This window comes from Podarcis cretensis (assembly GCF_951804945.1).
Source record: "Podarcis cretensis genome assembly, chromosome: 5".
NCBI lineage: Eukaryota > Metazoa > Chordata > Lepidosauria > Squamata > Lacertidae > Podarcis > Podarcis cretensis.
Window position 1 is genome coordinate 27,973,402 of NC_137174.1, and position 8,436 is coordinate 27,981,837.

At 42.0% G+C, this 8,436-nt stretch overlaps 1 long non-coding RNA gene across 1 annotated transcript; it reads left to right on the top strand.

Moving 5' to 3' along the window:
• Nucleotides 1-469: 469 nt before the first annotated feature.
• Nucleotides 470-6,817, top strand: LOC307216009. The gene is made up of 3 exons (XR_013838876.1): nucleotides 470-1,936; nucleotides 4,884-4,962; nucleotides 6,438-6,817. It is a non-coding gene; the product is annotated as an uncharacterized lncRNA (long non-coding RNA).
• Nucleotides 6,818-8,436: the final 1,619 nt, after the last annotated feature.

Below are 8,436 nucleotides of genomic sequence, written 5' to 3' on the forward strand. Positions count from 1 at the left end.
TGGTCCAAAGGAAAGCAGAGCAATAAGTTTGGTACTAGCTTGGCTGCAGGAGTTACAGGAAGGAGGCATACAAGGTGCCATCCAACCATCTTAGAGACTCCACTCCAGATTTGTGCAGGGTTTCTTCCTTAGCCCTTTCTTCTCCCAAAAACAGGGGAGCTGACTTGGGCCTCAGATTATGGGTGCCCATGCATGTGACATCATGACATCATGTTGTGACGTGATGTCATGACATCATGCGTGCGCCCCAGCCTTGGAACCTGACTTCCAGTGGCACCACCGGAAGTCAGGTTCCGAGATCTCGCAAGGCCCCGGCCAGTATCTCCAAGGTCTCGAAGGCCTTGGACGTGACTTCTGGTGCTTTCTGAAGCACAGGAAGTCTGTTGGGGCCCCTGTGATGTGGATGCTGAGCACTCACAACAAAAATGTTGTAGGTACTCAGGCACCCAGGGCACCCTATAGTTGATACCCTTGCTCATAGATATCCCACAAGGCCCATGGAAATCAAAAGGCCTTCTCTGAGAAGTGAACAACAGATGTCACCCAAAATGTTTTGAGTTTTCTTCATGCATACTTGTCTTTGCTGACTGGTGATGCTGCTGTTTTACCAATTAGTTTTGATTACGCTCATTTAATTTTATTGTTTTATTGATGGCTTCTTAACTCTTAGTGAGTTTTATTGTTATGTTTTTTATTATAGTTGATAGCTGCTTCAAGTACCCCTTTGGGAGAGAAAGGCAGACGAGATACATTTTAATTAATTAATCAGTCAGTCAGTCAAAGATCACTGGCATACTTTTCAAGTGCATCACATACATTAAGAAAAGTGGAATGTTTCTGCTAAACTTATTCAGCTTGTTTACCTTAAGACAGAATTTTTAAGCTGTGGTTGGTTAGACCTACTTGTACAGTTTTGTAAATTTTGTACATTGTTTACTTTTATTACTTTGCTCCCCACTCTGTGATTGAAAAAAATTCACCAAAGTGTTGGCTATAAATCTGCAAATAAATAAATAATAAATAAACAAATTCATCTTATGTGGTAATTGAGAATGGATAAGCTCTCTCTGCAACAATCTTTCCAAGCTCTGGTCAGTCTCCCCTAGTCTTCAAGATTTTCCCTGTTATTGTCTATATATGTTCAAGTTGTGGGACAGAACATCCCTGGGAACAACACCTTTTTCTTTTGTTAAAAGGAACGAGGGGAAGAAAAACACTCAGCCACCTCATATTTAAAGGCAAGACACAATTTTTCATATAATTCACCCATCCCCCGAAGGTTGCCAGATATCTCCCCTTTTTGTGGGGGACAAATGGCTCTGCAAGAGTGGAGGGAGGGTATTTGGCCCAACTTGTCATGTCCCCCAAGATAACCTGCTGTCTTCAGGTAGGGTGGAGGATGTTGTCCTTTTGCCTGTGTTGAAATGAGATTCAGCCATCAGTACAGTTGGCTTCTAGAATTGGACTGTGACACAATAGACAATATGGCAGCCTCATCTCTTCACATTCCAAAGCTAACCCAGAAGGGCAGCTGAATCTTACTTCAATACTGGCTATGGAAGAACTTCCTCCTCTACACAAGAAGACTAGCCAGGGGGCTGCTCCCACTGCCCCACTCCCAGCATTCGCAACTTGAGGCGGCCGTCTCTCTCTCACAAATGTTAGGGCTGGTCCTGTCAGCTTTTTTACATGGAACTGTGTGGCATCTGGCTGGCCTGTTAACAGAGATCTGTTAACATAACAAAAGGGGTTATTGATAGGCCATCTGAGAGGAATCCTTTGGCCTGGGGAGACAGATGTGTGTGTGAGGTGACAGGAAAAGAGAGTTTTTGAGCAAGCGGTGCTGGGAAGAAGGAAGAAGAAGAAAGACTGGGATCCATCTTGAGAAGGCTGGCTGGGAGAGATGCCTTGGACTCCAAGGCTGTAGCTTCATCTGGTTTGTTGATCCATTTTAACAAGGGCTGCAATCTGTAGCCAGTTTTAAATTGACAGATTAATCTGCTCCAGCTTCCGCTAATTAGCAGGGACAGATTTTAATCAGCGGAGGCACAAGTTGTGTGCACTTGTTTAGAGTCTGAGAATGTTTTTGTTTTGGGTGTCATGGGGATGAGAAAAACAATTGAAGAAGGGCTTTTTTAAAAAAAAAAAAACCAAGTTGAAAATTCTGTGAAAGCTGTAAGCAACCTCAACAGCTTTGTCATGTTCTGGTCCAGTACCAGAACCCACAGGGGAAGTGGTGAGGGTGGTTGAAGGTTACCGGACCGTGGGGAGCTCTGAATGAGCAACTTGCTCCAGGAAAGGTTAGGAGCAGGCTGAGGAGTTTTATGCCTCTGTCTCCAGACCACCTTTTTCGTGCTCCATCCACTTGATGCAACATTGGAGACTTACAGGGCCAACCCTCTCCCCTGAAGATGGACACTCCTTCATTCCCAGTGTGCTTCTGGCCTGGTTCTCCACACTCAGGTGTCCATCAAGGTTCTGGCTCTGGCTTTGCAGACCTTGGTGGTTCCTCTGGGAGTTCTGGTCCAACTGCCTCAGGCACACTGGCCTCACTGCCTTCTGCAGCCAACTCACTCCTGACCCAGACACAGCTCCCCATCTGATGCCCCTGCAGCCTTTGACTCTCTTTCCAGATCACGGCTGGATGTCACAAACTTGAAGTCACCTATGTTTAGGCTTTGGCAAAAGGCAAATTATTGACTGACCGGTTCAACATTAAATTAGATATCCCATTGTTTTAAAACCAGTTCAACTACATTTATGGTGCTGGAGTTGGGTTTTTTTTAAAAAACAGTGTGCTCTTAAATTTTTGAGGATTTGGAAAAGTAGAAATGTGATTTAGAAGCATTTTTTAAAACACGCACACAAACATATAAAGTAAATGAGATTAAATGGTGCATCATGGAAAGTGTTGCTGCTCTGCAGAAAACCTGCAAGTAATATGTAAAGAGAGAGCATGTTGCATATTGCTAGGGTCTTGCAAAGTCACTAGCCTGCTTCTAGAGACCACAGGGAAATGTGAGAAACCCACAGCCAATGTGAAAGAGCTCTCTTAATCTCTTTTTGCACATGCATCAAGTAACCCCATGCTATATGTAAATGTCGTATATCTTTAGTAAACAGACCAGCTACATATACCACAGTATGTATTTTAATGGCATTTTTCTAAAGGTCAGACAATGCAAAGGAAAGCGGATTGGGGGGGGGGGGAGGTGAAAGAAAGAGGCCCATAGCTCCAGCGTGATATAGCAGTCTGCTCAAAGGTACATATTCCCAGGGCTTTTCATGTCATTTGATTAAAGGAGAGTGTTCTGCCTATTGGAGTGGGGAAAATAACATCCTGCAAATGGGCTTATTTTGCATTTCGATCAGTTTGGTATGCTCTCTCTCTCTCTCCCCACCCCCCCATTCCCCAATACTATTTTCCATCCTATACTACCAATACTGGGGACAGTATATTCTGTTTATGCTAAACCTCACACATGTGGAAACAAATCTACAAATCGGTTCTGCCAAAGGCTTTTCCAGAACCAATAAAAAGTACATACGTACGTAAGTAAGTAAATGTTATGGCTCTCAGAAATGTATCCAAATCACTCTGAGACCTGTGGGTATAGAGCGGTATATAAATTCAATAAATAAATGAATAAATGAAACAATAAATGAAAAAAAATCCAAGGTATCAGATCAGATATGACTTCCGATAATAGATTCTGCATGCAATTCCATGTTTGGATTAACAAATAAAACCACACATCCTAAAGATTTGGGCTCCATCTAAAGTGGAGCCTCTGCTACAATTTGAAGATGCCTTTAAGTGGAGAAATGTTATTATATTATTATATATTTGTTTATACCCCCAACTTTTCCTCAAGGTAGCATACACATAAAAACAAGAACCACTAAAAACAGAGCAAACAATTAAACATTACCAGAATTGAAACTATATACATATATGTAAGCTATTAAAACCATACAAATTATTACAATGAAAACACCACAGCACCAGCCGTTTCATTAAAAGCAGTCAGATCCCCAAAGCCTGTTGGAACAAGAAAATCTTCCACAGGAAGGAGCCTGTCTATCTTCTCCAGAGAGGGAGTTCCAAAGCCTGGGAGCAGTCACCGAGAAGGCCCTCTCCCATGTCCCAGATGCTTTTCTTTTTCGTTTGCACAGTTAAAACATCCTGGGTACAATCCTGGAAAAAAACACGAAATACATGAAAAAGCCACCAGTATCCATGTATCTTTGTTAGAGTTCTCTGGATGTTTCACCCAGTGTAATCTGTTAGCAGAGGACCAATAATATAGTCTATGTACATGCATTTCTTTGTTAATCTTTGTGATCTTTGTTAATTAAATAGCAGCTACAGAGGGTGTGATCAGGATTAGGACAATGTTCACATGGCAGGGTAGAGTTTATTCATTTCCTCCTGTGCCACAATCCCAATGAAAATGCCTTCTTTAAGCCCCAGGAGGTCAGCTTTCATTGGTGTCCAAAGCAGGTTCACTCCTGGAAAATAGCAGCAATTGCTGGATTCCCCTTGGGACCATATCGTAAGACTAACCCCACACCCTCGCTGCACAGTGTGGTCTCGATCCTGGCCCTCAGTATTTGCTAACAAAAAGCAGGCATGTTAAGTGTATACTCACATTTAACGTGTTGTCTGGTTTGGCTCACAGCCATTGCTAGTTACCTAAATTTGGCCTTGGTTGTGAAAGTGGTTTTTATTTTCGTCAAGTGCCATAATTCCTTGACTTGAAGTCAAGAAGACTTTTAGGGCCTTGAGTGACGCACTTGGTAGGATCAGTCAAAACCACGAACTATTTAAAAGAGGCAGCATCATAAAGACATATATTTTTCTTTCTTCCTTTTTAACTCAGGTGCTGGTTGGGTCTCCGGAACTGAACCCCAACTTTGAAGATTAGCATTTCTCAGAGTTACAAAAAACCAGTGTGGCAGGTCTGGCATTTATTTCTTTAAAGCCTTCTGAAAGGGAATATTTTTGGAAGTTTAAGGGATAAGTGTACTTGGTGATGCATGAAGTTGCTGATAATTGCAGTAGCTGTTCATCGTAGCTCTGCCCTTCCCATGACAGCAAAGCACGGATCCTAGGGACGTTTCAAATGCCATATGAGGAGAAAGAAGGAAGTTCTGACAGCTTTATTATGGTTATTGCTGCTTGAGAAACCGCTATCCAGTTAGTAAGCACACTCTGTATTTAGAACATCTGGCTGTTTCTCCTCAGGAAGAACACCATGGACTGGGAGAAATTAGCAACCCTGAAATCAAGGGGGGAAACATCTTGAGAAATGTATACAAGAAGCAAAAATTAAAGTTGGAAGAAAGATGCACGAAAACACAAACCACCTCTCCGCCCCCATGTAAAGAAGCAGCTTCAAGTGAAAAAGTGTAACAGGCTAAATTGAAGACAGGGAGGAAACCCCATAGCCACACGGGGTATTTTCAGCTGATCCAGAGGTGGGAAGCCTCATGATGCTGAGGGCCGAAAGTGGCCCTTAATACTTCTCTATCTGGCCCTTAGAATTCTCCCCAGGCCACACCCACTTTCCACAGGCCACACCCATCACTGGACCTGCTTCTCACCACCTTTCGGATTCCGTTCTTAGACTGAGGTAAAGTTCTCAAACCAAGACACTATTTCCGGTTTTGCGGAGTTGGTAAACCAAATCGTTCTTAAACCGGGCTGTTCTTAAACCAAGGTACCACTGTAATAATGCAGGTTACAACAATTTGAAATTTACAACAACTTTAAAAACAGGTTAAAACTAACAATTACAAAAACTGCAAAAAATATAGCTTGTTGGTCTGGAGCACTTCTTGAAGAAGTTTGCCTCATGAGGTAAATATGGGAAGCAGATTCTGAGGGGCCTTTGCACAAACCCTGAAGGTGGTGGTTATGCACCATTATGCAGTCCCTAATGCTCTGCTGCTAAGAAAAGTTTTCTGCAATATAACACCAATTCTTTTTTTTAAAAGGAAATTTCATATTTAGCTTCTTTCACTCTCTTTTAGCAAAGCTTTGAAGTAGAACCTTTCTCCCAGAGGTAGATTATCTGAATGCTCATTTACTGAGACCGCAATGCCCATTATTACAGGACATGCAAATGTTTCATACAGTGTATGAAGAAAAATTATTCCAAATGATTATTGATGGGTTAATCAAGAAAACCATGTCAACTTCTTTTGTCCATTAATGTGGACGGCATTTTACAATCATCATAATAAAAGCCAAATGTTAATGGTTCAGGTAATCAGATCCTAATGAAGAACAGCGATGGATTCTCGCCTTTAAATAGTTTACAATTTTCATAATCACTGAAGTGGTCAGTTAGTCCCACGATTCTTCATATTTCATACTGCATCTTTTCCAACCTGTTCTTTAGTTTAACTTTTTCCTCTTGTTTTCTTTTCAGAAGGGGAAAAAAAGTTAAGGAAGCAGAAGGCAGGATATGAACACCTTTGAAATGAAAAAATCATCAAGCAATAGTGATGGTGGCCAATAATTAAACATCTCACACACATCAAAGAAATTACAAAATATCATGTCGCAAATCGGCTAGTAGCTGCAGATAAACTGCAGGCCTCTTTCACCTTCTTTATATATGGTTATTTATACCTATGAGAAATCCCAGCATTGTCCATGATCTTAATTTACTTAACATAACCTAACAAAAACTACCATAGAGGTTTCAACATTTTCAAAAGTAGGGGGTCCATAGCTTGGCTTTTGAAAAACAGGGGGTCTGCAATACTTAACTAATTGGGAATCATTGACTTAGAGGTTTCCTAACCGTCAAGCGGTGGGACGCGGGTGGCGCTGTGGGTAAAACCTCAGTGCCTAGGACTTGCCGATCGCATGGTCGGCAGTTCAAATCCCCGCGGCGGGGTGCGCTCCCGTCGTTCGGTCCCGGCGCCTGCCAACCTAGCAGTTTGAAAGCACCCCCCGGTGCAAGTAGATAAATAGGGAACGCTTACCAGCGGGAAGGTAAATGGCATTCCGTGTGCTACGCTGGCTCGCCAGATGCAGCTTGTCACGCTGTCCACGTGACCTGGAAATGTCTGCGGACAGCGCTGGCTCCCGGCCTATAGAGTGAGATGAGCGCACAACCCTAGAGTCTGGCAAGACTGGCCCGTACGGGCAGGGATACCTTTACCTTTTAACTGTCAAGCAATATAAAAAACATTGCTAAATAAATAAAAACATTAGGACTGTCTTTCCTTGTGTCCCTAGATGGATTTGCCCCTTACATATATTGCAATTAATTTGTAGGCCCCAGTATAAAGTCACCCAGTGAACAATATTTCTTTCATTGTTAAGGACACAAAGGTGGAATCTACACACATATAAAAAAAAACCACTGTGAAAATGCGTTTTAAAAAAAGTTTTGAAAAAAACATTGAATTTTGCATAGCTCACTGCCACCATCTAGTGTCACATTCGTATATTGCAATTTAACAACACATTTAAAACGTTCTATTTGCAGCTGTAGAGCTGAGTCCAAAGACTCCCTTCCCTGCCTCACATTCTCAAAACTGTCGTTTTGATCACATGCCTATCTCTGACAGGCCTAGGCTTATTTGCCAGCTAAGTTTTCCTTTAAGAAGTAATGTATCCTAAGGGACTGCATGCAAAATCTAATACCACAGAGGGGTGGGAACATAACAATAGTGGCAGCTAAACTGGTCAGTTATAAAAGCTCTCCAACTCAAATCAACTGATGGTTTCCTTTGCTCAGATGCTGGATGTTCCCTTGCCCTGTAACTGTGTTAGACTCTGTTGCGTCCAGAGAAGTACTGTTTTTCTGTTGATGAATCCTAGGATAAATTAATGAGCCCACTCGAGAACTTGGGCCGTTTACTTTATATGCTCATAAAAGGTGTTGTTAAAAAGCAAGTAGAGAGCTGCCCAAAATAAAAACGGATGAGAGTAACTAAAATATTGATAAATAAATTCCATTAAAACACAGTAGGTTTAAATGGTATGGACAGCAAAGGGCAAGTTATAGCTGAGAAAGTTCCCACAGGAACAAGTCTAAAAATCACAAGGTTATGCAGATTGCTCACAGCAAGGAGCACTGTCCTCTGTTTTTCCATAAAATAAATATTTCCTTACATAATTGCCAAATCATTTGGACGTTCTTACTCCCTTGTCAGGTTTTAAAGAGCAATCAAAGTGTCCATTTCCTGCGTACCAATATTTAACATTTACTAAGAGCCAACTGGTCACTTTAGGTTGAACTTCACAAAATAGAAGGTACCACTTTAGAGGATGGATGGAAAGTCTGTTGTCCTCCAGATGTTGGGCAATGGAACCTGTGATCCCTGACCACTGGGCATGCTGACTGGGACCGGGGTTCTATTCTGGGCCATCACACACGCCACTAGGATGTGTGTAAATGGGGATACCTCTAT